The 8,232-nt window shown below is 56.6% G+C and overlaps 4 non-coding genes and 2 pseudogenes across 4 annotated transcripts; all 6 read right to left on the reverse strand.

Annotated features, from left to right (window-relative positions):
* Positions 1-119: 119 nt before the first annotated feature.
* Positions 120-228, reverse strand: LOC125290629 (annotated as a pseudogene).
* Positions 229-577: 349 nt separating this feature from the next.
* On the reverse strand, positions 578-766 carry LOC125290626. The gene has a single exon (XR_007192841.1). It is a non-coding gene; the product is annotated as a U2 spliceosomal RNA (small nuclear RNA).
* Positions 767-2,542: 1,776 nt separating this feature from the next.
* On the reverse strand, positions 2,543-2,606 carry LOC125290627 (annotated as a pseudogene).
* Positions 2,607-2,753: 147 nt separating this feature from the next.
* LOC125290625 lies at positions 2,754-2,871 on the reverse strand. Its single transcript, XR_007192840.1, has one exon. It is a non-coding gene; the product is annotated as a U5 spliceosomal RNA (small nuclear RNA).
* A 368-nt stretch (positions 2,872-3,239) lies between these two features.
* LOC125290624 lies at positions 3,240-3,423 on the reverse strand. Its single transcript, XR_007192839.1, has one exon. It is a non-coding gene; the product is annotated as a U2 spliceosomal RNA (small nuclear RNA).
* A 145-nt stretch (positions 3,424-3,568) lies between these two features.
* LOC125290628 lies at positions 3,569-3,681 on the reverse strand. The gene has a single exon (XR_007192842.1). It is a non-coding gene; the product is annotated as a U5 spliceosomal RNA (small nuclear RNA).
* Positions 3,682-8,232: the final 4,551 nt, after the last annotated feature.

The raw sequence follows: 8,232 nt of genomic DNA on the forward strand, positions 1-8,232 counted from the left end.
GGCCCCTCTGGCAGCCCGGCTCACATGATTCTACGGGGAGGCGGGGGCCAGCAAAGCGGACCGCCCGCCGCCCATAAAACAAAACACCCACGGCAGCTTGACTTTGGACAGGCAGGTGCAGCTCGCCCGAAGCAGAGCTTCAAAAATACCGTGGCTTCGGGGCAGTTCCTCCACGGAAATTTTAGTAAAAGGCGAAAGATTTATGCGAGATGAAGAAACGGCGATGATGGCTGCCACAGAACCCGCGCCCGGACGGAGGAACATGAAGCGGCGCGATTAGGTGGACATGAGGGGTGACTCCAAAGGCGTTGCCCAGTGGCAACAAGGCGGCAGTTATCAACAGCCTTTAAATTTAAAAAAAAAAAAAAAAAAAAAAAAAAAAGAGTAAGGCGGGAAACACAAAGGGGCGAAAAAGGGAGGTGGCGGGTTAATAACACACCTGGCAAGGACTCCTGCTGCTGTGTCTGCTCTGCTAAGGAGGATATCACAGTCAGTCAGTCAGTCAGTCAGTCAGTCCAGTCAGTCAGTCAGTCAGTCAGTCAGTCAGTTCCACTGGGTTGGTTCTTTTCTTACAGTCAAGGGATGTGCACGTTCGGTGGCTGCAATACGAAGGTCGATCGTGGAAGACGGACGGGCAAGCCCCTCTTCCGTCTCCCTGTTCCAAAAAATCAGATTAATATATGGTCCTGGGTAGAGGGCGTATCAGATATTAAACTGATAAGAACAGATTTTTTTTTTTTTTTAATTTTTATTACAAAACACCCATACAAAGAAGCCGCGCCAGTGCAACGCAATTTATACAACACTCGTCCAGAACCTGAGTCTGGGGCCGAAGTCGACCTCATAAGGAGGCCACCCAAAATAAATAAATAGTGGCCCAAAGACCACACAGACAAACAAAAACCACCATACAAAAACCCATCAAACATACAAAACACTCCCAACCCCAGTTCCATCTTTAATCCTCCCCAACCCGACCCAACATACACTTCCCCATATCGCCCAGCAGAGGGCGCCAAAACAAAAACAGATCAACACAGTACAACAACATTACACCCCAGTCCCCAAAAACACCCAACCCATACAACAACAACAACATCCACATCCCAACACAACCCCAATCAGTCCAACATCCCAGTAGTCCTTTTCAAATTCCCCTCATCCCATCCAAGCAAGTCCCGAAGGGGAGAGGGGAAGGAATCCCTCCTTCACAGAGCCCGTCGACCGATCCGACTCCTCCTGCGCCACTAGGCCTTCGCCACTTCCATGGACCCCATCACCACCGTCTTCCACCAGCAGGGGGCCTCGTACCTGTTAGAGGCGGAGACCCCTCCCCACCCTTGCTCGGACCGACAGTCCCCGGCCGAACCCCCCTTCACTCCCGTCCTGCGGGGAGCTTCACTGCCCGGCGCCTTCGCCGCCAACTCAGCCATCTCGCTTCCTGTGAAGCAGAAGCGAAGCAGTAGATCCACACTCCGCCCACCAGCACCAGTCACCAAGCGGCCATCTTGACTGCCATGCTGACTAGCGTAGCCGTAGCCACCAAGCAGCCATCTTGGCTACCTTGCTGCCCAGCTCGAACCACCAAGAGGGCGCCGCCCAGGCTCCTCCCACTCCCCCGCTCTTGCCACCGTCGCACCAGCGGGCACCGTCTTCACCCAGCGGGCACAGAAGAGGCCCCCACCGGTACAGTGGAAGACCCCCCCTTGCGCAGCCGCCACTCAGCCTCCTGGAAACTCTTCCACCTGGCACAAGCCGCAGGCTGATGATCCTTCCCTCCACAATACTCACAGCCCTTCACCAGAGCCGACACGTAACTCCTCCGCTTTTCACAGCCCCCAAAAAGATGGTCCGTCGCCCCACACAAAGAACATTCCCTCAACTTCTTACAGTCCTTCACCAAATGTTCCTTAGACCCACACCGCAAACAAGCCAGCACAGTACATTGACTCCGCAAATGCCCCACACTCCCACAACCCCAACACTCACTTGGCAAGTCCGGAATAATAATCCTCCCTCTGTCAGGCCCCAACATAAAGGCGAAGGGCGGCCGCACCTGGCGATTCCCTTCTAACCGAAACAGCACGGAGTACGACCACTTCCCCGTCCAGAAGCCGTTGACATCCACGACACGCCGTCCTTGTGACACCTCCGTACAATACCGCCCCAACAGACAACGGACATCCTCTTCCAGCACGTGGGGGTTGAAGACCTGCACCACCACGGAAACCCTCGGACGCCAAAACCTCATTCGCAGTCCATACTCCACGGTGCCGACCCGTAGACCGTCCCCAGCATCCTTCCACCGCCGAACCGCCACCAACATGTCCACCGGCGACCGGAAGGTCACGTCGTAGCCCTCCGTTGACGCCAGCAGGCACAGCACCTCCTTGTCCGTCGCCCCCAGCAGCCCCTTCACGATCGCCGCTCCAAACAGCTCCCTTGAAAACTCCTCCCTCCGCAGCTTCGGGATCCAGAACTGCATAGCATGCCTCGGCACCACGTCCACCGCATCCGCCTCAGACACCGCCATCGCTGTCTCGGGTAGTCCTCGTTGATAAGAACAGATACTACACTTGATCTTAGCCAAAAGGCCGAGAAGCGATACCCCACAACTACCGCGGGGTCGGCGGCCCCTCTAGCGGCGCCCCAGCGCTCACATGGATTCTGAGGGGCCGGGGCCAACTCGCGGACGGCCCGCCGCCGCCCATAAAACAAAACACCTGACGGCTTGACTTTGGACAGGCAGGTGCAGCTCGCGCCGAAGCAGAGCTTCCAAAAATACCGTAAGCTTCGGGGCAGTTCCCCTCCACGCGGAAATCTTTAGTAAAGCTGGCGAAAGATTTATGCGAGATGAAGAAACCCGGCGATGGCTGCCACAGAGACGCGCCCGGACGGAGAAACATGAGCGGCGCCCGGTCGTGGACATGAGGGGTGACTCAAGGCGTTGCCCGAGTGGCAACAAGGCGGCAGTTATCAACAGCCCCTTTAAATTTTTAAAAAAAAAAAAAAAAAAAAAAAAAAAAAAGAAGTAAAAGGCGGGAAAACACAAAAGGGGCGAAAAGGGAGGTGGCGGTTGGCCCACACACCTGGCAAGGACTCCTGCTGCTGTGTCTGCTCTGCTAAGGAGGATATCACAGTCAGTCAGTCAGTCAGTCAGTCAGTCAGTCAGTCAGTCAGTCAGTCAGTCAGTCAGTCAGTCAGTTCCACTGGGTTGGTTCTTTTCTTACACAGTCAAAGGGATGTGCACCGTTCCCGGAGTCGCTGCAATACCGGGTCGATGCGTGGGGCGGGCCGGAGCAAGCCCTCTTCCGTCTCCTGTTCCAAAATCAGATTAATATATGGTCACCGGGTAGGGGCGTATCAATATTAAACTGATAAGAACAGATACTACACTTGATCTTAGCCAAAAGGCGGCGATACCCACAACTGCGGGGTCAGCGGCCCCTCTAGCGGCGGCGCCCCCCAGCTCACATGGATTCTGGGGGGGCGGGGCCAGCAAAAGCGGACCGCCGCCCGCCCGCCAAAACAAACACCCGCGGCGGCTTGACTTTGGACAGGCAGGTGCAGCTCCGCCGAAGCAGAGCTTCCAAAAATACCGTAAACTTCGGGGCAGTTCCCTCCACGGAAATCTTTAGTAAAAGCGAAAGATTTTATGCGAGATGAAAGAAACCCGGCGATGGCTGCCACAGAGAGCCGCGCGGACCATGACATGAGCCCGGTCGTGGACATGAGGGGTGACTCAAAGGCGTTGCCCAGTGGCAACAAAGGCGGCAGTTATCAACACCCCTTTAAATTTTAAAAAAAAAAAAAAAAAAAAAAAAAAAAAGAAGTAAAAGGCGGGAAAACACAAAAGGGGGCGAAAAGGGAGGTGGTAGCGGTTGGCCAACACACCTGGCAAGGACTCCTGCTGCTGTGTCTGCTCTGCTAAGGAGGATATCACAGTCAGTCAGTCAGTCAGTCAGTCAGTCAGTCAGTCAGTCAGTCAGTCAGTCAGTTCCACTGGGTTGGTTCTTTTCTTACACAGTCAAAGGGATGTGCACCGTTCGAATTAAGCTGCAATACCCGGTCGATCGTGGAAGCGGGGCGGAGCAAAGCCCTCTTCCGTCTCCCTGTTCCAAAAATCAGATTAATATATGGTCACCGAGGGGTGAGGGCGTATCAGAATATTAAACTGATAAGAACAGATTTTTTTTTTTTTTTTTTTATTTCGTTTATTGCATAACCCACATTAAACAATCATACAAGTATGTCCCCCATGGACAACCAAAATTACCAAAAAGGAAAACCAAATTTAACAAAATACAAAAACCAGAATAGCCACCGGGACCTAGCCCGGGCAAGGGCCAGCCCCCCTAGGGGGACCCCCCAAAATAAAAGGCCCGAAGGCCAGACACACAAACATAAATCCAACCTACAAACAAGGGCATTATACACTCACATACAGCAGAACATCACAAACCCACACAGATAAACAAAACACTCCCTACTAACAAGGTCATTATACATGCAAACCCATCCACCAACACCCTCCCAACCCCAACTCCATCTTTAATCCTCCCCAAAAACAACCCAGCATGCACTTCCCCACTAGTCCATGCCCATAGTCCGCTTCAAACTCTCCACATCCCACCCAGCAAGCTGGGCAGGGGGGGGGCGACTCCCCCGACCTGCAGTCCACACCTCCGCCACCGACTCCTCCGAATCCGCCAACGCATCCGACTCCAGCTCCACCATCTCACCCGTAGTCCCCGACTCAGCCACCAGGGGCAGGGAGCGATCAATGACCGCCGCCCCCTCCCCCGGCCGCTGACGCCGCGCAGGAGCACTCTCCGGACCTCCACCCTCCAGGGGGCGCTTCCCAGACACCATCGCCAGGTCCGCCATCTCCTCTTCCTGGGAGGCCGTTGCCTCCGCCCATTTCAGCGTCCCGACCTTCTCCCTGGCCACGCCCGGCCTGCCCTTCGACCCCGCCGTCCCTCCGACCTCTGGGCGGCCATCTTGGCTGCCATCGCGACTAAGCGTTAGCCCGTAGCCACCAGGCAGCCACCATGCGGCCCAGCTCCCGCACCACCAGCAGACACTGCAGCTCCCGTTACTCCACTAGCACCAGCCGCCGCTAGTCCAGTCGGCCTCTGCTCCAACACGCCAGTCACCAAAGGAGCCCCTGCTTGGGAAACAGAAACCCTCCCACCACCAGATAGCCCCACCACCGCTCCCGCATAGCTCTGTCTCTTAGGGCACCTCAGGAAGAGGTGATCCTTAGCCCCACACAATGAACACTCCCTTCCCTCCCCACAGTCCTTCACCACATGCCCCACCACCCCACAACGAACACACCGCTGCGCCACACAATCCCTCCTCAAATGTCCCTCTTCCCCACATCCCCAACAAACAGTCGGCAAGTCCGGCAAAAACACCCTCCCTCGATCCGTCCCCAGAGCAAACAAATGCGGGGGCCGCAGCTGGCGGCCCTCCCCAGAGACACGAAAACGCACACAATACCTCCACTTTCCAGTCCAAAATCCGTTGGCATCCACGACCTTCTCCCCTGGTGTCACCGAGCTGCAATACCGGGTCAGGAACCCCCGCACGTCGTACTCCAACACGTGCGGGTTGAACATCTGCACCACCACCACGTTGACCGTATTCCACACCATGCGCCTGATCCCTGTAATCCGTACGTCACCGGCCCCCTTCACGTACGCAGCTCGCAGGTCCTCCTCCTTCCTGAAGGTGACATCATGCCACCCCACCGCCGGGTAGTCCTGCAGGCACAGCACGTCATCTCCCGATAATCCCAACACGCCCTTAAGGATGACCTCTCCAAACCCCGCTCGATCCAACTCCTTCCTCCTCGCCTCCGGGATCAGATACCGAATTGCATTCCTCGGAATCCCCCTCGTCTCCTCCAACAGGCCCACCATCGCTGTCTCTGGTAGTCCACCTGATAAGAACAGATAAACCTACCAACAAAGGGCATTTATACACTCACATACAGCCAGGGGGAACATCCACAAACCCTCACAGATAAACGAAGCCACTCCCCTACTAACAAGGTCATTATACATGCAAACCCATCCACCAACACCCTCCCAACCCCAACTCCATCTTTAATCCTCCCCCAAAACAGCCCAGCCGCCCCCACTAGTCCATGCCCATAGTCCGCTTCAAACTATCCACATCCCACCCAGCAAGCTGGGCAGGGGGGGGGCGACTCCCCCGACCTGCAGTCCGCACCTCCGCCACCGACTCCTCCGAATCCGCCAACGCATCCGACTCCAGCTCCACCATCTCACCCGTAGTCCCCGACTCAGCCACCAGGGGCAGGGAGCGATCAATGACCGCCGCCCCCTCCCCCGGCCGCTGACGCCGCGCAGGAGCACTCTCCGGACCTCCACCCTCCAGGGGGCGCTTCCCAGACACCATCGCCAGGTCCGCCATCTCCTCTTCCTGGGAGGCCGTTGCCTCCGCCCATTTCAGCGTCCGACCTTCTCCTGGCCACGCCGACACCCGCCAGGCCCGCCGTCCCTCCGACCTCTGGGCGGCCATCTTAACTGCCATGTGATGGCGTTGGCCGTAGCCGCAGGCAGCCACCATGCCCGACCCAGCTCCCGCACCAGCAGACACTGCGGCTCCGTTACTCCACTAGCACCAGCCGCCCAGCTAATCGATTAAGCCTCTGCTCCAACACACCAGTCACCGAAGGAGCCTGCTTGGAAACAGAAACCCTCCCACCACCAGATAGCCCACCACGGCTCCATAGCTCTGTCTCTTGGGGCACCTCCAGAAGGGTGATCCTTATTACAATGAACACTCCCTTCCTCACAGTCCTTCACCATGCCCCACCACCCACACACCGAAACACACCGCTGCGCCACAATCCCCCTCAAATGTCCCTCTTCCCCACATCCCCAACAAACAGTCGACAGAATCGGCAAAACACCCTCCCTGGAATCGTCCCCAGAGCAAACAAATGCGGAGGCCGCGGCGCGGCCCTCTCCCAGAACAGCTGAACACAGGTACCTCCACTTTCCAGTCCAAAATCCGTTGGCATCCACTGACCTTCTCCCCTGATGTCCTGACTGCAATACCGGGTCAGGAACCCCCGCACGTCGTACTCCAACACGTGCGGGTTGAACATCTGCACCACCACCACGTTGACCGTATTCCACGCCACGCGCCTGATCCCTGTAATCCGTGCGTCACCGGCCCCCTTCACGTACGCAACTCGCAGGTCCTCCTCCTTCCTGAAGGTGACATCATGCCACCCCACCGCCGGGTAGTCCTGCAGGCACAGCACGTTCACTCCCGATAATCCCAACACGCCCTTAAGGATGACCTCTCCAAACCCCGCTCGATCCAACTCCTTCCTCCTCGCCTCTGGGATCAGATACCGAATCGCATTCCTCGGAATCCCCCTCGTCTCCTCCAACAACAAGCTCACCATCGCTGTCTCTGGTAGTCCACCTGATAAGAACAGTTTTTTTTTTTTATTATTCATAAGCCATAGCACACCACACAGGAAGACAATTGACATGCCATGCCACCACCACAGAGGGTGCTTTGGTCTATCTTGACACAAGTCCCACCAGCCTTGAAAAAACAAACACACAGAAGATAGCTTACACAAAAGATATAGAAGGAAGTTAAGTCTAGGCTAGAGCTGTGAGGTAAAATGAGCACGCAGGCCCCAAGCACCAGGTACACAAATGAGCTCGGGCACACACAGGCCCAGCCAAAACAAAAACACATCAAGGCACACCAACACCAAACTAACCGTCCACCCACAGTACACTTTTAATCCCCCAACACCCACATCAACACAACCAGAGACATCACGAACCCCCCACTAGTCCATACCCATGGTTCGCTTCAAACTATCCCACATCCACCAACAAGCGCTGGGCAGGGGCGACTCCCGTTCTACAGTCCGCCCCTCAGTCACGAACTCCCCACGAATCCGCCGACTCATCCGACTCCAACTCCCACCATCTCACCACGTAGTCCCCGACTCAGCCACCAGGAGGCGATCAATAACCCGCCCGCCCCCCTCCCCGGCCGCTGACGCCCAGCGCGGGAACCTCTCCCGGACCCTCCACCCTCCAGGGCGCTTCCCCAGAACACCATCGCCAGTTCGCCATCTCCTCTTCCTGGGAGGCCCGTTGCCTCCGCCCAGTTCAGCGTCCGACCTTCTCCGTGGCTTGCCGGCCTGCCCTTCGACCCGCCGTC

Source organism: Alosa alosa, unplaced genomic scaffold, assembly GCF_017589495.1.
Source record: "Alosa alosa isolate M-15738 ecotype Scorff River unplaced genomic scaffold, AALO_Geno_1.1 AALO_1.0_unplaced_735, whole genome shotgun sequence".
NCBI classification, from domain to species: domain Eukaryota; kingdom Metazoa; phylum Chordata; class Actinopteri; order Clupeiformes; family Clupeidae; genus Alosa; species Alosa alosa.